The sequence below is a fragment of the Triturus cristatus genome, chromosome 4_2, assembly GCF_964204655.1.
Source record: "Triturus cristatus chromosome 4_2, aTriCri1.1, whole genome shotgun sequence".
NCBI classification, from domain to species: Eukaryota; Metazoa; Chordata; class Amphibia; order Caudata; family Salamandridae; genus Triturus; species Triturus cristatus.
This window is the reverse complement of record NC_140586.1, coordinates 18,123,502-18,144,318: the sequence shown is the minus strand read 5'-3', so window position 1 is coordinate 18,144,318 and position 20,817 is coordinate 18,123,502. Positions and strand designations below refer to the sequence as shown.

The 20,817-nt window shown below is 48.8% G+C and overlaps 1 protein-coding gene across 4 annotated transcripts in view; it reads right to left on the bottom strand.

Moving 5' to 3' along the window:
• Positions 1–20,817, bottom strand: part of HDAC7 (histone deacetylase 7) — a 726,616-nt gene that overhangs the window by 355,193 nt on the left and 350,606 nt on the right. The window contains exon 1 of one of the 4 annotated variants that reach the window (XM_085600248.1): positions 1,910–2,023. The exons of the other annotated variants lie outside the window; for them this stretch is intronic. The gene's annotated coding sequence lies outside the window, so the exon portion shown is untranslated. Of the gene's footprint in view, positions 1–1,909; positions 2,024–20,817 lie in introns of those variants that run through there. 4 annotated transcript variants of the gene reach the window in all.

Here is a 20,817-nt window from a genome sequence, read left to right as displayed (position 1 = left end):
CCCGAACAATATTACATTTTGGACCGTGTTACAGGAGGGATTGGATTGAGAGAACACCCACAAACATGAAAGCTTGGCAGGGACAAACTTCCAGTCCCAGAGCATTCCCACCACATAACATACACGCGCTGCCCCTTGGTAGCACAATACATAGAAGTGAATCTCTTTACTAGGTGTTTCAAAATGGTAATTGTTTTATAAGAGCAAGCCAGTTGGATAACACAATGTTCCCACCTCGCCGCAACGGACACAAGCTGGCCGGAGATAAAAGGCAGCTGGAGTGTGTGTGATCCTCGACACGTCCAAGTTCTGCAGCGGAAGCAGTTTCGAGAGCCTCTGAAAGCAGATACTTGAGCTTGTTGGTTTGCCAATAAAACATATAGTGCTCCCCAGTAGATAAAGCATGCAGTGTAACAAGCTAAGTAAAAGATCCAGTCCTCATGGGCGGAACCAAATGGAGACAGGGCGGTAACAAGACGGGACTAACAAGCCTCGCAATGAATCGGAAGTTAGCATTTACCAAGGACAAAGACACCAGCCAATGAAAAGTATGGGCGGAGAGTGGGCGAGGCTTACACAGCATACTCAACTACTGCTTGCCTCGCAGAGCAAGCAGCGCATGCGCGCTACCGCTAGGGTCGACCGTAAAAAGTGATTTCTTTCTTTATCGCAAATGTTAAACTGGTGCAGCAAATGTATTTATAAGAGTCTCACACTCTGCTGTTACCTGCGGGTCGAGCACAGTACACCACTTGCAGAGCACACTGTGAACTGCCAGAGGACCACGAAGCACTGGACCCCACTCATGAGGACAAGGCAGAAGCAGCCGATGCCTGACGCTTGGAAACAAACAACAACTCACACATCGATTGCTGCACACAGGCACTTAAAGAGCAGAGAGGAACAATGCTGATCAGATTGGGGAAACATTTCCAATGTGTGGACTCTGCGGAGGACTTTCATCTACAACACGAGGGAGTAACTCTCAGTAGTGCAGCAGGCGCAGTGGCACCAGGGAGCAAGGTTGTGAGGAATGTACAGCATCCTACATATAGCTCTGTTTTACTGTCACACTGGGGGGTGGGGGCTTCCTTTCCCCCCTTGCATTAGGGCCCTTGACACTGGTGCTTCTCCACGGCTAGGACAGAAAACAAAAAGCAAAGTATGTTGTATACTTCATAAAGGGTGGAAAGAATGAATCATTCTTTTCATGGTTTTCATTTGTCACCAGCACAAGTTCGTGTTTGCATCATAAACTCTGCTGATTCTTCAAGAGGACACAACCTTTAAAGAATTATACACATGCTGCATATCTTGTTCAACGCAGATGTCTTTAAATGTCTCTTCATTTTACCCATCGGGCAATGGCTAACTTGACTGTGAGTGACGGCTTTCTACCCTTTTATGAAGAAGTGTTTTCCTTCAGTGCAGACCAACAAATATTTTTGCCTTAACCCAATGTTTTTTCAGATTGACGAGAGGCGCACAGCTTCCATGACGCCTGGCCACTCTTGTAGTATCTGTGCGTGTTAGAAATGAAAATAACATAACATAACATAACACAACAATATACATTTGCAAAAACTGGGACTAAATAAGCATCGACAAAGCCAAAGGGCTGGCTGCCAACACCAGATCTACTGGCTTTGTAGATATTTGGTTTACATTGCGTGCCATATTGCATTAAACTACCTAGATAATAACGCACCAAATCCATCACATAATGTACTCCATTTGCATAATATGCATCATATTTTACCTTTCCTTGCCATATAATTCATCTTTTCTTTACTTTACTTGGTCCTCCATTGCCACATAATTCCACGCTTCCTCAGCCAGCAGAGTAAAATAAAGCCATCACCAGACCCCGAGCTTCTAGCCCCCTGAGTCTTGAGTTTGTAGCACCTACCAGTTTCACAGGGATCTGGTAAGCAGACTTAAGACATGCAGCCTTCAAACCAGCTGGAGTTGTCCCCCTCCACCTCAGCGCCAGCCACATAACTGAGCCAGGAGTCCAGCAAACACCGCAACGCAGGAGCAGCCAGGAATTTTCAAACAAAAACAGGAAGAAAAGCTGCTGAGGTAGGAGAGTCAAAGTGGGTGAGGCCCAAAGTGTTCGCTAGGTTTAACCTTTAAGCCTTACAATCTACTCCGGCAGCAGCAACTGATCTCCATTAATTGTGCGCCAGCGAAAAACACTATCTAACAAGTATTTCCAATGCATAGCACTCGCATTTGCGAGAGTTTAAGCTATTGGCATTGTAAATGACAAAGCCTTTTATTTATCTGTTTTGATAATAAACGCATAAATAAAAGGCATTGTCATTTACAATGCCAATAGCTCAAACTCTTGTAAATGCAAGACCTATTTCATTTCAAAGAAGCAGCCGCCATTGTCTCCGGATGCTTAGAAGGTGTAAGCGCGCATGACGCGCTGAATGTTGCAGGAAAGCATGTCGTGCTTGCAGTAGGAGAATCTCATTAAAGAAAGCGCTTATAGACTAAATAAGACATACCGTGTAACAACAGAAGTAAAAGGGCCAGTCCTCATGGGAGGTTACAAATGAAGACAAGGCGGTACTAAGGCGGGACTAACAAGCCTATTAACTAATTAGAAGCAAACATTTACAAAGGACGACACAAACCAATGAAAAATATATTTCTTTTTTAAATAATTTTTTATTAGAGCAGGAATAAAAACAGAGAAAACACAATATACATTACATAATAATGCATAAAAAACAACAGTACTCTGGATTAGCATCAAGGGTTTAAGAAATATGAGAAGGTGCAAAAAACTATATTCTACAGTAACTTCTAATCCTTAATACACTGTTACTGCATAATTGGCCCAGACAAATCTAAAAAATAGCACAACACTATCAGCAACAATTTAAAGTGCATGTGCAACTAGGAGTGAATATTTCAAAAATACAAAATAAAAAATTGCAAAAACTCACTTAAAACCATGCCAGTAGCAACATCAATACAAATATCCAAGAACTCTTTAATGTGCAAGTGCGGCTATCAGCGTCTGTTTTACTAAATAAAGTGCAAAAATTGTTTCCCAGCTACGGAATGGTCTTCAAACCTGCTCTTACTCAGCTATACTGAATTTTTGCCAGATAGCTCTAAATCTTGCCGTAGTTCCTACACGTTTTGCATAGGCCTCCTTGAATCTATAAGTCCTGCACATTGTATTAACCCATTGGTTAATCCTAGGTTGTTTAATAGTTTTCCAATTTTGCAGAACAAGGGACCTAGCAACCGCTATAGAAATTATTACAAAATACGGTTGATATTTCGTAAAACATTGAACCTCCGGCTATGCCCCAAATAATACCAGCCTAGATGATGGGTCAATAGTTGACAACAGAAAATGAGAAATCATAATAAAAACATCCTTCCAAAATTGCAGCAATTTACTACATTCATAAAATGTGTGTACCCATCCTCCTTCATCCTGTTTATTACATCTAAAACATTGATTCGGACTAGTAGGAAACATCTTATGCAATCTCAGAGGAGTGTAATATGCTAGCCATCTGGATAAAAAATTTATTCTTTTATAATTAGCACCTCGCAATGTTTTATTCGAGAATTCACTAAGTTGTCGCCATTCTTTCGTATTGAACTTGCAACCTGTCTCTGAGTACATTTTCTGGAGCTCTTTCACAATGATCTCTTCACTGTGAGCTTGCTGATGTAACAGCTGATACCACAATCCCACTCCCACTATTTAATGCAACATTTGCATAGTAACTTGACGCGCGGCCTCACTCAGCATGGTATAGTTATTCTTTAGAAAATTCATGAACTGAAGATAGCTTAATGAAAATGCAGTTTTTAAATTGCCGAATTGCAGCCTTATCGTTTCCCAAGAAATCAATGTTTGATGATTATAGAAATCCCCAAGCTGACCAAAACCTAATTCTTGCCATGCTTGGTAGAGCCCTCATGGCAACATTAGACCTGCAACTACACAATCTTGGATGGGGGTATAAGCATGATATGCTGAAATATTTTGTGATTTTAAAAAAGCATAATCCTAGTTGCCAATGCCAAAATGACCTTATACCTGGTCTTTTTAGGGAGTTTTGCTGATCGTAAAAAAATAGGAAGTTTTATGGCACTTTCCTTCAACATTTGTGTTAAGCAGAAATTATCAAAAACTGAATTTTCCTCTCCTAGTTGCGATAGCAAATTGAGCAAAGAAGCCTGATAATAAGTCGGAAAATGTGGGAGCGCTAGCCCCCCGATGCTACATTCAATTGTAATGTGGCTAGCTTCACCCTGGGGTGTTTATTATTCCACCTTAACTTCCGGATCATTTCGTCTAATTCCTTAAAATAGGCACTTGGGATTTTCAAGGGAAGATTACTAAAGAGAAACTGAAACAACGGAAGCACCGACATTTTAACCATAAGACCTCCAACCTATCAATAATAAATTCAGCAAAGTCCACTTTTCTAATAATTTTTTCACTTTCCCTAACATGGTAGTATAATTCAGCGGAAAAAATTGGTCGTAATCGTTTGTAACATACATGCCTGGATATCTGATTGGATGTGGCAGTCGAGGATGTGAGGATGCCGGGAGATCAGAAGGAACCGAATTGAATGTAAGGATTTCTGTTTTTGCTTGGTTAACTTTATATCCCCTACCTTTCTGAATTTCTGAATTTCATCCATCGCATTCTGCCTGCTAGACCCTTCAGCTTTAAGATATAAAATTATATCATCTGCATACCACTTGATTTTGGGCATACTTTCAATGGGGGTCACGATCAATAAATTGTTACGAATTTTTACAGCAAGGGGTTCTATAAACAGGAAAAACAAAAGGGGGGATAAAGGACAAGCCTGATGTGTGCCTCGTTTAATAATCACCCCCCCCGGCTTGAGCACCATTGATGGCAATTTTTGCTTCCGCCTGGCTACATAACTTTTTAGCATATGTATCAACTGAACGGAAAAACCAAACTTATCCAAAATAGCAAATAAGGCACACCAATTTACCAAATCAAAAGCCTTTTCAGCGTCTATCATCAAGATGGCCGCTTTAGTTTTATTAACTGAAAAATAATCGCCTGCTTGCATGAGAAAGTATGTATTGGTGGCCATTAGCCGTCCCATTTGATCAGTATGGACTACTTGTTGGGCTCACGGAGCAATCCTTCTAGCCCAGATTTCATGAACAGTTTGTAGTCTGTATTTAACAAACTGATAGGGCGGTAGGAATTTGCATCGCGAGGATCTTTATCCTTTTTAAGGAAAACTATGAGTACTGACTCCTTAAAACTAATAAGAATATCTATCCCATCCTTGATTTGATTAAACAATTTAGTTAAAAAAGGAAGTAGTTCTTCTTGGAATATCTTAAATACTTCGACCGGCATCCCTTCCGATCCACTAGCCTAAGCGTTAGACATACTTTTAAGTACTGCACCGACTTCTGACATTTCTATTGTACTATTGAGCATCTCGGTATGCTGCTGAGATATCTGAGGTAACTCCAGTAATTCCAGATAGGACCGCAATTCTGATTCCTCGACTGCCAATGTATCCGCATAGATTTGTTTGAAATGAGAAAGGAACACCTCCGATATTGCCTGTTTATCTTTTTCTAGCAAAGCCAGTAAAAGGATTTCTGACATGGCTGATTATTTGCGCCACTTTCTTACTTTTCGTAGTCTAGGACAGGAATCTGCCAATATGCTGGCTTTGCTCGTAAACCATTTGTTGCTACGCCTTGCTTCCCGTGATCTCCTCTAGCAGAAAGAAATCTTTCAACCAATATTTTGCTTTTGATAGATCTTGTTGTAGTGCTTTAAAGGTGTGTTCTACAATTGCTGTAGAATCTAGGTTGTCTAGCTTCCTCTACTGTGGACTGTAACTCCGAGATCTTTTGCCTGCATTGTTTGTTTAACCTGAGCTTATAGGCTATCATCTGTCCTCTAAAGGTGGCTTTAAATGCCTCCCAAACCACAAAAGTTGGGGCAGTATTTGCATTAAACTGGAAAAATTCCCTGATAAAAATCTTAATTTCGGCCACCCAGGTATTATCTTCAATTAGGGAATTATCGAACTGCCATCTTGCTCTCTCTTTCGGCTTAATACTCAATCTTAACGTGAAAGAAACTACAGAGTGATCGGAAAAGGAATTGGCTAATATCTCTGATTTGCCATTGGCCAGCAGCTTATCCACAAGCAAAAAGTCTAAACGAGATGCCGTTCTATATCTTGAGGAATAACATGTAAATTGAGAGGAGCTGGGGTGTCCCTGCCTCCAGGGGTCCATTAAGGCAAAGTCTGTTAAAAAACTTTTTATTAGCTTTGCAGTTTTAGGCTTAAGCTGCCGTTTTATTTTATTTGAGATGTCTAGTGCCAGATTCTGTATATAATTAAAATGTCCCCCTAGGATCAGTATATCTTTCGTACTCGCTACCAGTTGATAAATTTGCTCAAACGTCACAGTATCATCTTCTATGGGAGCGTAGTAATTGACTAAATTTAACACTATCCCCTCCAGTTTTACTTTCATCCATAGCCATCTGCCTTTTCCGTCACGCTGGACCTCCTCAACCTGCCAATCTAATGTATTTGATAGAAGGATCCCCACCCCTCGCACCGCTAAATTAGCAGATGAAAAACACGCCAATGAATATTTTTTAGGTAGAAAAATACGCCAATGAATATTTTTTAGGTAGCGCTATCTTAGGAGTTTCCGTCCTAAAATACGTTTCTTGTAGGAATATAATTTCAGGAGAAAGGGATGCTAACTAATTTAACAAAGCAGAACTTTTACGCGGGTTCAGTAATCCATTGACATTGCATGTAATCACTTTTATATCTTGCAACATTTGGTCCATCCTAAATTGCCTGTCTCAGCTTTGCCCCATCTGAAGTTTCCCTCAACAAACTTCACCTTTCTTTGACCAACACCTCCCATCTTAACCACTCTCTGCAGTATCTTAGAAACTTGTACGCATATCCAAAACCATTCGCTTTTCTCTTGCTCATTTTTTCCACTGCTTACCCCTTCCCTAAGCCACACCTCCGCCTCCCCCCCTCCTGGCAGATGGGGAAAAGCCCTCCATACCCTCTGCCTTCCCTCCCTGAATTTCCCCTAAGCCGGGTGCCATGTTATTGCACCCTAATGTGACCTACTGCCCTGCCCTGCCCTGTGAGATAACAAAAAAAAAGGAAGAAGGAAGAAGGGGGAGAAGAGAGAGATTTTTTTTTCCAGCAGTCACTCCAGATAGTTCAGACATTTTGCTTTTCTGTAGTAATTTCCTGGGCTTCATCGAGATTTGCAAACATGTGGAACTTCCCTTGAACCAAGACCCACAGCTTTGATTGTTGAGCGATGGCCGCCTGCGCCCCCTGTGCCTTGAACCGATAGAGAAGCTCAACAAACTCTTTCCGTCGCCAAGCCGCGGCTGCACTCATATCAGAGAAGATGCGGCAACTAGGAACCTCTCGAGTAGGTCGAGGTCAATATTTGTTCCTTCACTCGGTAGTCCGCAAAGTTAACTAAGATAGTTCTAGGGAACTTTGAGTTCAGGAATGGCTGGGCTGGGACTCTATGTGCTCGTATTATAGTAAGGTCACCAGAGAACTCAGCAACACATTCTCCTTGATAAAAGACTCAACCCACTGGAGCGTTTGTGATCCCTCACAGCCTTCTGGGACCCCAACTAGCTGCAAGTTAGAACGTCGAGAATGGTTTTCCAGCGCTTCCAACTTTGTTTTCAGCAGATTTTCTATTTTTCTCTAACGAGGTCTGACGCTGCATTGAAGTCATCTGATCTTCAAGGTGAGAAATCCTTGATTCAGCTTCTTGGAGTCTTGCCGGATACGACCCGACTGCTTTTTCGATTTTTGATAAACGTGAATGTAAGGCTGCTATGTTATTTGCTTGCGTTGCTTTTATCTCCCTTATCTCATCAAGAATCAAATTTATGATGGCTTTAATATCAAATTAGAAGCTAGTCCCAGCCTCTGATAGCTGATCTCCAAACGGATCTTCCAACCCTAATCGTACTTGTTGTTCTACTGCCACATTTTTTTCCGCCACAGACGATAACGGGGGACTCCCCAGTGGTCAATGAAGTGGAGCAGGACCCTGGATGGCTAAGGGGGGACTCGGTTGGATGCGCTCGCAGAGATCTTGTTCTGAGGTTAGGTTTGATGAAAGAGGTGGAGGCAGCTTGGATTCATAAGTAACGGGTATTCCTTAGCCTTGCTTTGCGATGTATTGGCAAGATTTTCCTGAGTGATTACCATTGCAACTTGAATCGCGGCTAACGGGCTGACCGCAGAACTCACCTCCACCATTATTGAACCTAATGGTGCACTGCCTTGTTCTTCAAACACTAGATTCACAGTTGTTTCTCTCTGACTGGGATTTACATCCCTCTCCTGATTAGGGTCCTCCTGAGTCCCCGTCCCATGTTGCAGAACCTCATCTTCAGAGCTCGTAGGACTAGAGATTGGAACTGTTCCACGACGAGGCTTCTGCGAGCGCTCAGCCCTAACATTTGCGGAAACAGTCTTCAGCTGGGTTGTTCGAGTTTTAGTTTTATGAGCCACATTTGAGTTAACATCAGCCATTACATTGGCAATTTTAAGTCTTTCCCCATCGTAGCAGTAGATCCAGAAAGCAAATGCTTAAAAACACACTTATATAGTCGAGGGTGTGGGGGTGTGTGCTCCTCTGAGCCGTGACACTGCAACACTTCTGCAGAACAGAGCCCAGTTCAATCTAGCCCCTTATCCAGCAAAATCCAGGCCAGGTTTCACTACTGCAGCCCACAACAGCCGCAAGAAAAGAAAAGTTTCATAGAAGGTGCGTTAATCTGCAAAATCCACTCCAGAAAGCCAAGAAAAAAATTAAATTGTGAGTCTCGGTATTCCAGCTTACTTGGTATCTCTGAGTTACTGTCTCTCCTCCTTCGCAATGCCTTCGAAGTCTCAAACAGCCCCCCCAGTGGTTCAGAGCCTCAGCCCCGCTTTCCGTGTGACACCGCTCCAGCCTTCCACTTAGCAGATCCTCCACCAGCAGCAGCCAAAAAGCAGAAAGCACACACACGGAGCGGTCCACGACTGGAGCGTCTCCCAGCAGCCTTTTTGCGACCGAGCACCTCACTCCACCTATGTGCCCACTGTTCCAATGCTGTTTAAATACTGAAATGCTCACCAATTCCATCGGAGAAGTCCTGGCCGCACCGCGTCCCAGCATCGGCATCAGCATCAACAACGCCCCGGCGAGCTTCTCATGCCGTTCACCTCCCCCAGCGGTCTCCATTACAGTAGGGTGTGGCAGCAGCAGTCCCCTGAGGCTACGCAGAGGTGGGATTCGCCATAGCCTCCCCACCGCCAATGAAATATATGAGCGGAGAGCGGGCAGAGCTTCAACTCCCTATTCGAACACAGCATGCCGCGCAGAGCAGCGCATGCGTTGCCCAGGCTCGACCTAAAAATGGTGGTAATTACGACAGCAGTGCTAAGTGCTGGGACTTCTCTCAGAAAATGCACAGGACACATCGAAACTTAAGGAGTTGACCCAGCCTCTGGTTCATATACTGACGCATTGGAATGTGAACTCTATGGGAGTGCGCTGGCCAAAGGAGGTCTGAGACTCTACGAATGCACATAACCAAAGTCCTTCGCTGGCTGTACCCATGCTGGGCAGGGTTGTCAGGAGAGGCTACAAACCGACCGTGCCAGTCGGGACTCCAGCCCCTCTTACATTCACAATTATACACCCCACCGTCAATGATCAAAATGTAAATTGACAAGTTACAAATGATTTTAAGCATAACCTCCAACCCACTTACACTGACCTCTTAGAGATAAGCATGTACATTTACATATATGCTGTGAATGTTGCCACCATCCCTTGCATGTACAGAGTTTGATCCATTTCTGTATAATTGCTCACCACTCACACATATAACATCACCAATACCTCATTTTATTTCACGCATATGTAGTTCTACCATTTGTTAGTAACTGTGGGAAGCACTTCTGTTCCGTGCTGTAACTTGCAATGAGCAACTGCAAATTAAAAAGATCGATTTTTATTTCCACCAAAGAAATAATCATCGATCTATTTCACTTGAATATAACATCAGAAAATGAGTTAGGTATTTCTTTGGTTCAGAAGACAACACAGAAAAATAAAAGCAAATAATGGTATACTAGCTTAGATATCAGTAGAAAAAAGAAAATATTTGCTAATGAGGAACAACGTGATTAAATGGAAAAAAGTGAAAGGAAACAAATAATAAATCACAACATTAAGAAGCAATTTTTTGCGGTAAGTGCGTAAAGATGATCATTACAATAACAACAATAATATAGACATAATAAATGGGCAGCAGTATTTTAATTTGAAATGCTACACCAATGAGAAGCATAGATGAAGTGGTATCCAAATTATTTTGTTTAACGTTGCCAAAGTACCAATAACCCTTCTGACCGAAAAGGCTCCCATCCATGGGCAAAGCAGCCTACTCGAACCCTCAAACATACCCGAAGATGCGGGTTCCCAGACACTTACTAATACACCCATTGACTTCATGTGCTTATATACCATGGAACACAAATCTCACGAGGAGCGCCCCAGAAACGGATTTAATGTACAGTAATCAAATTATGGCTCATTAAAAAGTTCCACCTATGTCAGGAGTGAATTAATACCCACATAAATGTGGAACAAAGCTGATTATTGGAGCTTATGCCCTGTGTATAAGCAGCAAGTCGAAATCATGTGGCACAATCACTTCTGGGTTACAGCTCTGTCACTGACTTGGCATGCCAGCCTTCATGAAGGCCTATGTCCAGTGGAGAACACACAGTGAAACTTCTACTAGTTCAATACAACAACCACCTGAAACGGAGAGAGCCACTAGACGCCAATGGCCAGCTCCAAGGCAACGGGAATAGGCTGGGACCTTCCACAAACCTAGCAGCTGCAAAGGCAGGATGCGCCTTCTGTGGTCCTTGCCTTTAATCTGGGTCACTGGGCTTGGTTTTCAGCCTGTGTTTTATCTGGAAATCGTGTTCTTCGGCGGTTCGATGATACTCTCAATGGTCCGGTGCAGCTTCCCTCTCAGGGCTTTATGTGTTGTGTTTCCCTGAGGCTTACGTCTTAGAGCTTCAGTACCTATAATCTCCTCGGTAAACGGAACCGGATGTTTTCCCAGGGCAGACCTTTCCGCTATGAAACTCGTGACCCAAAGAGCTTAATCCACTGAACTGATCTCAGGTCCCGACAAAAACGAAAAGCTCAATTTGTTGAATTACATTTGAATAAAAATCTGTTCAGTAACTTCCATCTCGCTTCTTCTTCCCTGGATTCCTTCTCTGTCCCCCGTGTTTGGCTTTTTCTTAAACGTTTCCAGTTTACCTTCCCATCCTTTATCCTCTTTCTCACACACTTCACATCTTCCCACCTACCTTGCCCTCTACTAAAACTATGCTCCCCTTCTCACATTTCCACCTCACATAATCCCTCACCCGAAAGTCCCTTCTAACCTACGGTTGTCCCTCCCCTTCGTCTTTATGTGGTCTGTCCCAGGGCATCGTCTATTTATAAAGTTTTTCCTCTCCTCCCCCCTTTTCTGTGCTACGAGAATCACAGGATTCGGTGTACAGAGATTCACCTTCACACCCAATGTCTTAAGGCGCCATCTTCATGCTCTCCGTCTCAGACTGAGACATGTTTCAGGCTAGACTGCCATGCTCACTCTACCAGACTGCACCTCCACACTCTCCCAGGCTGCGTCAACACAGTCTCCCTCTCTGGCTGCGCCAGGACACTCTTCCTCTCAGGCTGCGCCTCTACACTCTCCCACTCAGACCGTACCTCTACACTCTCCCTCTCAGGCTGCGTCGCCACACTCTCCCTCTAAGGCTGCACCTCCACACTCTCCCAGGCTGCGTCACCACACTCTCCCTCTCAGGCTGCACCTCCACACTCTCCCAGGCTGCGTCACCACAGTCTCCCTCTCTGGCTGCGCCAGGACACTCTCCCACTCAGACCACACCTCTACACTCTCCCTCTCAGGCTGCGTCGCCACACTCTCCCTCTAAGGCTGCACCTCCACACATTCCCTCTCAGGCTGCGACTCTACACTCTCCCACTCAGGCCGCACCAATACACTCTCCCTCTCTGGCTGCACCTCCACACTCTCCCTCTGTGGCTGCACCTCCACACCCAATGTCTTAAGGCTTCATCTTCATGCTCTCTATCTCAGGCTGACACATGTTTCAGGCTAGCCTGCCATGCACACTCTTCCAGGCTGCGTCACCACACTCTCCCTCTCAGGCTGTGCCTCTACACTCTCCCACTCAGACCGCACCTCTACACTCTCCCCCTCAGGCTGCATTGCCACACTCTCCCTCTCAGGCTGCACCTCCACACTCTCCCAGGCTGCATCACCACACTCTCCCTCTCAAGCTGCACCTCCACACTCTCCCAGGCTGCGTCACCACACACTCCCACTCAGACCGCACCAATACACTCTCCCTCTCTGGCTGTGTCGCCACACTCTCCCTCTAAGGTTGCACCTCCACACTCTCCCTCTCTGGCTGCACCTCCACACTCTCCCTCTCTGGCTGCACCTCCACACTCTCCCTCTCTGGCTGCACCTCCAGACTCTCCCTCTGTGGCTGCACCTCCACACCCAATGTCTTAAGGCTTCATCTTCATGCTCTCTATCTCAGGCTGACACATGTTTCAGGCTAGCCTGCCATGCACACTCTCCCAGGCTGCGTCACCACACTCTCCCTCTCAGGCTGTGCCTCTACACTCTCCCACTCAGACCGCACCTCTACACTCTCCCTCTCAGGCTGCGTCGCCACACTCTCCCTCTCTGGCTGCACCTCTACACTCTCCCAGGCTGGGTCGCCACACTCTCCCTCTAAGGCTGCACCTCCACACTCTCCCTCTCTGGCTGCACCTCCACACTCTCTCAGGCTGCGTCACCACACTCTCCTTCTCTGGCTGCGCCACAACACTCTTCCTCTCAGGCTGCGCCTCTACACTCTCCCACTCAGACTGCACCAATACACTCTCCCTCTCAGGCTGCGTCGCCACACTCTCCCTCTAAGGTTGCACCTCCACACTCTCCCTCTCTGGCTGCACCTCCACACCCAATGTCTTAAGGCTTCATCTTCATGCTCTCCGTCTCAGGCTGACACATGTTTCAGGCTAGAATACCATGCACACTCTCCCAGGCTGCGCCACCACACTCTCCCTCTCAGGCTGCGCCGCTACACTCTCCCACTCAGCCCGCACCTCTACACTTTCCCTCTCAGGCTGCGTCGCCACACTCTCCCTCTCAGGCTGCACCTCCACACTCTCCCAGGCTGCGTCACCACACTCTCCCTCTCAGGCTGCACCTCCACACTCTCCCAGGCTGCGTCACCACACTCTCCCACTCAGACCGCACCAATACACTCTCCCTCTCTGGCTGCACCTCCACACTCTCCCTCTCTGGCTGCACCTCCACACTCTCCCTCTTTGGCTGCACCTCCACACTCTCCCTCTTTGGCTGCACCTCCACACTCTCCCTCTTTGGCTGCGCCTCCACACCCAATGTCTTAAGGCTTCATCTTCATGCTCTCCGTCTCAGGCTGACACATGTTTCAGGCTAGACTGCCATGCACACTCTCCCAGGCTGCGTCACCACACTCTCCCTCTCAGGCTGCGCCTCTACACTCTCCCACTCAGACCGCACCTCTACACTCTCCCTCTCAGGCTACGTCGCCACACTCTCCCTCTAAGGCTGCACCTCCACACTCTCCCTCTCTGGCTGCACCTCCACACTCTCTCAGGCTGCGTCACCACACTCTGCCTCTCTGGCTGCATCTCTACACTCTCCCAGGCAGTGTCACCACACTCTCCCTCTCAGGCTGCGTCACCACACTCTCACTCCAAGGCTGCACCTTCACACTCTCCCTCTCTGGCTGCACCTCCACTCTCTCTCAGGCTGCGTCATCACACTCTCCCTCTCTGGCTGCGCCTCCACACTCTTCCTCTCAGGCCGCGTCGCCATACTCTCCCTCTCACGCTGCACCTCCACACTCACCCTCTCAGGTTGCGTTGCCGCACTCTCCCTCTCAGGCTGCACCTCCACAATCTCCCAGGCTGCGTCACCACACTCTCCCTCTCTGGCAGCGCCTCCAGACTCTCCCACTCAGACTGCACCTCTACACTCTCCCTTTCAGGCTGTGCCTCCACACTCTCCCTCTCTGGCTGCACGTCCACACTCTCAGGCTGCGTCACCACACTCTCCCTCTCTGGCTGCGCCTCCACACGCTTCCTCTCAGGCTGCACCTCCACACTCTCCCTCTCAGGCTGCAACTCCACATTCTCCCTCTCACGCTGCACCTCCACACTCTCCCTCTCAGGCTGCGTCACCACACTCTCCCTCTCAGGCATGCGCCTCCACACTCTCCCTCTCAGGCTCTGCCTCCACACTCTCCCTCTCAGGCTCCGCCTCCACACTCTCCCAGGCTGCGTCACCACACTCTCCCAGGCTGCGTCACCACACTCTCCCTCTCTGGCTGCGCCTCCACACTCTCCCTCTCTGGCAGTCTCTTCACACTCTCCCTCTCCGGCTGCACCTCCACACTCTCCCAGGCTGCGTCACCACACTCTCCCTCTCAGGCTGCGTCACCACACTCTCCCTCTCAGGCTGCGCCTCCACACTCTCCCTCTCAGGCTGCGCCTCCACACTCTCCCAGGCTGCGTCACCACACTCTCCCTCTCTGGCTGCGCCTCCACACTCTCCCTCTCTGGCAGTACCTTCACACTCTCCCTCTCTGGCTGCACCTCCACACTCTCTCAGGCTGCGTCACCACACTCTCCCTCTCTGGCTGCACCTCCACACTCTCTCAGGCTGCATCGCCACAGTCTCCATCTCAGGCTGCACCTCTACACTCTCCCTGTCAGGCCGCACCTCTACACTCTCCCTCTCAGGTTGAGCCTCCACACTCTCCCTATCTGGCAGCATCTCCACACTCTCCCTCTCTGGCTGCACCTCCACACTCTCTCAGGCTGTGTCACCACACTCTCCCTCTCTGGCTGCACCTCCACACTCTTCCTCTCAGGCTGCGTCGCCATCGCCACAGTCTCCATCTCAGGCTGCACCTCCACACTCTCCCAGTCAGGCCACACCTCTACACTCTCCCTCTCAGGCTGAGCCTCCACACTCTCCCTATCTGGCAGCATCTCCACACTCTCCCTCCCAGGCTGCACCTCCACACTTTCCCAGGCTGTGACTCCACACTCTCCATCTCAGGCTGCACCTACAAACTCTCCCTCTCTAGCTGCATCTCCACTCTCTCCCTCTCTGGTGGCACCTCCACAATCTCCCAGGGTGCACCTCCACACTCTCCCTCTCAGGCTGTGCCATCACACTCTTCCTCTCTGGCTGCACCTCCACACTCTCCCTCTCAGGCTGTGCCTCCACACTCTCCCTCTCTGGCTGTGCCTCTACACTCTCCCTCTCTGGCTGCACCTCCACATGCTTCCTCTCAAGCTGCACCTCCATACTCTCCCTTTCAGGCTGCACCTCCAGACTCTCCCTCTCAGACTGCGTCACCACACTCTCCCAGGCTGCGCCTTCCCACTCTCCCTCTCAGGCTGCGCCTCCAGACTCTCCCTCTCAGGCTGCGCCTCCCCACTCTCCCTCTCAGGCTGCACCTCCATACTCTCCCTCTCAGGCTGCACCTACACACTCTCCCTCTCAGGCTGCACCTACACACTCTCCCTCTCAAGCTGCACCTCCACACTCTCCCTCTCAGGCTGCGCCTCCACACTCTCCCTCTCAGGCTGCGCACGTTTTCAAACTCTCCCTCTCAGGCTGAGCCTCCACACTCTCCCTCTCAGGCTGAGCCTCCAAACTCTCCCTCTCAGGCTGAGCCTCCAAACTCTCCCTCTCAGGCTGCACCTCCACACTCTACATTTCAGACTGCACCCCTCCATTCCCTCCATCTCAGCTCTCTCCATCTCAGGCTGCACTCCTCAACACCCTCCTTTTTTGAGACTGCTTCGTTCAATGCTCCCCTTCTCAAGCTGCACCGCCACTCTCCTCCTCACGGGCGTTGAGGCTCAGCCTTCAGTCCCAGGCTCTCACTTTCAGACTGCACCGCTCCTCTCTACCTCAAGCCACAGCTCCCTAGTCTCAGGCTGCACTCTTGCACTCTCTGTTACCGGTTAAACATCCACACTATATTGCACAGTGCAGCTACCCACTCTCCGTTTCACGCCTCACTTTGATGACGCTTTTTGTTTCAGTTTGCTCATCTAGACATTTACTTAATTTCCACCTCTGCTGTTTCTATCTCAGACTTCATCTCTAGTTGCACCTCTCCACTCTCTGATTTGCACCTCTGGAACAGACACCGAATGAATGATCGTCTCCGTGCCATGCTTGTGAAAACACCAATCTCCACTGGAATCTAGGCCACAATTCTCACTATGACTCCCGTCACTTGGGCCCCAAGAGGATATCCAGTTCTAATAGACCGCTACGCAAGGAAAGGGAATTGCAACCTGCTATTGCCTTCAGTGTTCAAGTCCTGGGTGGGGCCTTCTCTCCCTGGAAACAAGCTCTTTGTTCACTTCTACATGAATTGGGTGATAGTAAATATTTCTATAAAACATGACAAATCATATATGGATCGACTGCTCATGAACTCCTGTTGAGACGGAAATGATGCGCTGGACTTGACATTGCGTCCACGCAAGGAACTGCACCCTGCATTGTTTTGCTGCTTCAACCATTAATCATATGGTTCTGATGGACGGGTTCCACACCGTCACCTCCCTTCATGGAAGAGGGTGACTGCAGCGACTTCGCAAACCTACAGGCAGACAGGAACTTGCTAGCAGTTGAGGTTCAATGAAGGGATACCTAACATTGATAGAGCACTCTGGTAATTATCGCCTTGTAACATCAATTAATTCTCCCATGACTGGGAGCTTTCATTCTTCCACCATGTGAGTGGTAGGTTTCAACACGTGGTATGCCTATATGGCATGTTGTCTTTGTGTGTTCATTACCCCCTCATGGATCCTCCTCGTCCCAGTCCTTACAAAATGAGGCAGTCCTGCCTCCAACCAGCCAATCAAAACGCCAGAAACCAAAAGTCAAAGGTCATATAAACCCCTCCCACCCACCGCCATGCCTGTTTTTTTCTTGCTCCGAAGGCGGTCGGAACGCTGGTGTATCCGGTTTACTGTTTCCGGTTTTCTGTGGGATGTGTTGCGGTGCCGTGAGTTTTTAAAAACAAAACCTACTTTGTTGAAGGTCTTTCATTGTGCTGCTTTCCTGATGTCCTGGCCCTGAGTCGTTCCAGCACTGGTGGATTCAAGCAGCGTCAGGCCCCGCGGCCATGTTGTGTGTCTTTGGCTGTGGGTGGAGACTGCAGGGCTGCCCTTTTGCTGATTTTCCAAGTCTCTTGTCAAAAGACTTGGTTCATTGGGGGCAGTTTGTCATGGGAGTTGTTGGACACTTCCTTTTTGTGTGTTTGGAGCTTTCCTGTGTGGTTTACTTCTTTTTCCTTTGGCCCTGAGTGCTGGGGCTTCCTCTCCGTTGCCTGCATTAGCGGTGTCCAAGCGGCATTATGTCCAGGACCTGCAAGAGGTTGATGTTTTGCAGGTTCTAGGGCTGATTTGGATGTCCAGTGTGCGCTGCTGGTGCCTGCGGATGATGTGGAGGACATGGACAATTTCCCTAAGGGAAGTACGCCCAGGGCAAGCTTCTTTCGGACATGCTGGTCCATATTGAGAGGTACTTACTTTCGGCCCTAACTCATTTTCGAATGAGGGGTTTTACTCCCTGTATTGCTCCTCTGTCCTGAGGGATATGTTGTCTAAGGAATGGCTTGAGGTTGATATGCAGGGTATTCCTTGCTTTGTGGGGAAGCGGTATCGCCTGGCGGACTTTGACACCTTGTTTCCTCCGGTTCCCAAAGTCAGTTCTCTTTTGTAATCTAAGGCTTCTCATTTTGGGGTGCGTGCTGACACTTCTGCGGCCTATGCCTCACAGGTCCTTCTGTGGGATTTGAGAAGTTGTTTGATTGTTTGCAGGTTCAGGAGGACCCTAATCCTGTGTTGGCTCAGATGGAGGTCTTGGCACTATTCCTCTCGGATGTGACTTTTGGTTCCCTGTGGGCCGTCTCCTGGGCTGCCGGGGTGACGGTGGCTGGTAGGAGGTCTCTTCGGACCACGCTTGGTGCCCTGGCGCTGCTCAGACTCTTTGGTCCGTTGCCTGCCTTTCTTTTTGTAGGTTTTTTTGGCTTTCTCCGGAGGCGGTTTATGCGGGGGTCTTTTTCCATGTTCTGGAGATTCCGGGTACTCTGTCTTCTTCTCGGCCCTTTCGTGGTCGGGCTCGTGGTTGGGGGGCTGCGTTAGATTGGTTCCAGGCCTCTACTGCGCCTGCGGCTGCCTCTGTTTGTTGGCACTTAGTGTTATGCCCTGGTGGAGTCGCCGTGTCCTGGTGGTTATGGTTGCGGTCTCTTCCTCGAGTTGATGCGTGTTCCAGTCCTGGTGTTTCACTGGTTGTGGGTTCCTGTCTGCATTATTGGCACTGTTGCTAATTTGGGGTCTGGGTTCCTTTGTTTCTGGTTTGTTGGTCTGGTCTGATTTCCAACTGGTGGGGCCTGTCGGTCATCGGTCTTGGTTCCCGGATTCCGTTCTGGGGCCATCCCCCTTTTGGACTGTTTTCTGGTTACCGGGTTGTCCATAGGCCCCGTGTTGCGATCTGCCATGTTCTCTGGCCTTGACCTGTTTTTGTCACAGGGCACTGTTGTACTGGTTCCGGGGGCAGTGCAGGACTCAGGGTTCTGTTCCTTTCTGATCCCGGTCCCGGCGCCCGTTGATTCCTTCCGCTCGATTCTGGGTTCCGGGGCTTTGTACTTATTGGTGCGGCTGGGTCATTTTGGATGACCTTTGCAGTCCGTCATTCCCCTCATCCTGGTGGCTGATTTTTGGCTTCCCTGGATTTGGAAGTCGCTTGTTTTCCCGTTCCTGTCCATCCGGCGGGTCATCGGTTCCTGCGATTTACGGTGGACGTGTTCCATTACCGGTTTCTGGTGTCGCCTTTTTAGCCTCTCTACTGCTCCCCGGGTTTTTACATGGTGTTGGCTCCTGCTGTGGGGGTTTTACTGAGTCTGTGTTTCCCTGTGTTTCACTATGTTGCTGTTGTCTGGTTTCTGCTTCCACCCTCCTTGGGGCTCTTCTGGCGGTGTTGGCGTCGATGGCCTTGTTCCAGGTTATGGGGTTCATGTTGGACCTGGCCTTTCTCGTATGGCTCCTGTTCGGGACCTTGCTTTATCGAAGGCTTGTTTGTCACTTTGCGGGGGATGTTTTTCTCCTTCCGGTTCGGTTCTCTACCCTGTTGGCTCTTCTGCGGGTCCTGCTGGGTCGCACTTCTGCTTCGACTCAGGGTTGGTTGCAGGTCTGGGGGTTGGTGGCTGCCACCACAGTTGTGGTTTCTTGGGCTCGCCTGTGCCTCCAGTCCTTGGTGGTTCTTCTGTTGACTCATTGGGTCCCTTCCCATGGGGGTTGCGTGGCTCTGGTTCCTCTATCCCCTGTTCTGGTTCCTTCTTTGGCCTGGTGGCTTTGCACTCCCGACCTAGTGTAGGGGGTGCATTTTCTGCTTCCTTCTCTCCTCTTGTTGGCCTCGGACGCCTGTCCATGGGGTTGGGGGGCCGCATTGGGGTCCTTGGTGGTGTTGGTGGCCGACAAGTTTGTTGGTTGTACCGGCTTTCAGGTGGCTTGTTGTTGTTATCGCCTTCATTGGGAAGGGGGGGGGGGGGTTGGGTGATCCAGGTGCGCATCTCAGCGCCTGCTGTCTTCCGTGATTTGGGTCTGGGCGAACTCTCGTCTGTTGGCATTAAGGGCTGTTTGTTTTCAGGGGTGTCTGAGTTTTCCTACGGGCAGCTTCCTCCCGTCCTCTGTTTTGTGCCGTCTGTCCGTTCCCCTATTCCGGAGCCTTTGTCTTCAGTTCGAGGCCCTCTGGTTCGGTCTTTTTTGCTTCCCCTCATGGCACTCTTTTCCCCCCGTTTTGTTCCGTGGTGGTCTGTCCTCAGGCTTGGGGTTGCTCTCACGTTTCCTTGGCCTTTGGGCTTTCTGTATGCCTTCCCTCCTATTTCTCTCCTCCTGAGGACGCTGCAGCGGATTCAGGGGGGTGAAAAGGTGTCTGTGTTGTTGGTGGCTCCTTTTTAGCCTCGCAGCCTTTGATTTCCGCTCCTGCTGCTGAGGGGAGGGGGGTGGGTTTAGCCGGCTTCTCTTGACTCCGGCTCTGCTTCTTTGTCCGCACCTGTGTTTGTCGCTTGCATCTGACCACCTGGCTCTGGGCGGCTGTCGTTGCGGTTTTTGGCTGTTCTTCTGTGGTGGCCTGTGGCATTCGGTTGTTGCGTCGGCCTTCGACACTTGAGAACTATGGTGCGCGTTGGGGCTTTTTTGTCTCCTGGTGCTCTTCTCTTGGTCTGGATCCGTGTTTGAAGATCCGGCTTCACCGGGATGGGTTTCCCCTTCCACCTTGTCTGCTCGTTGGGCTACGTTTCAGGCTTGTCGGGGTCCCGGTGCCTCTTTGGAGGTAGTTGCTCCTTTGGTGAGTCGGATTCTGCATAGTTTTCGGCTTCTGCGTCTGGTCTCTCCTGTGGTTATGTCTTCTTGGGTTTGCCTACTGGTTTGCGGGGTCTGCTGTTGCCCCCTTTTGTGCCTTTCTTGGAGGTTGTTTGTTGTGGTTGTCCACAACGGTGGCTTTTTTGTTGACCGTTACCTCTGCAC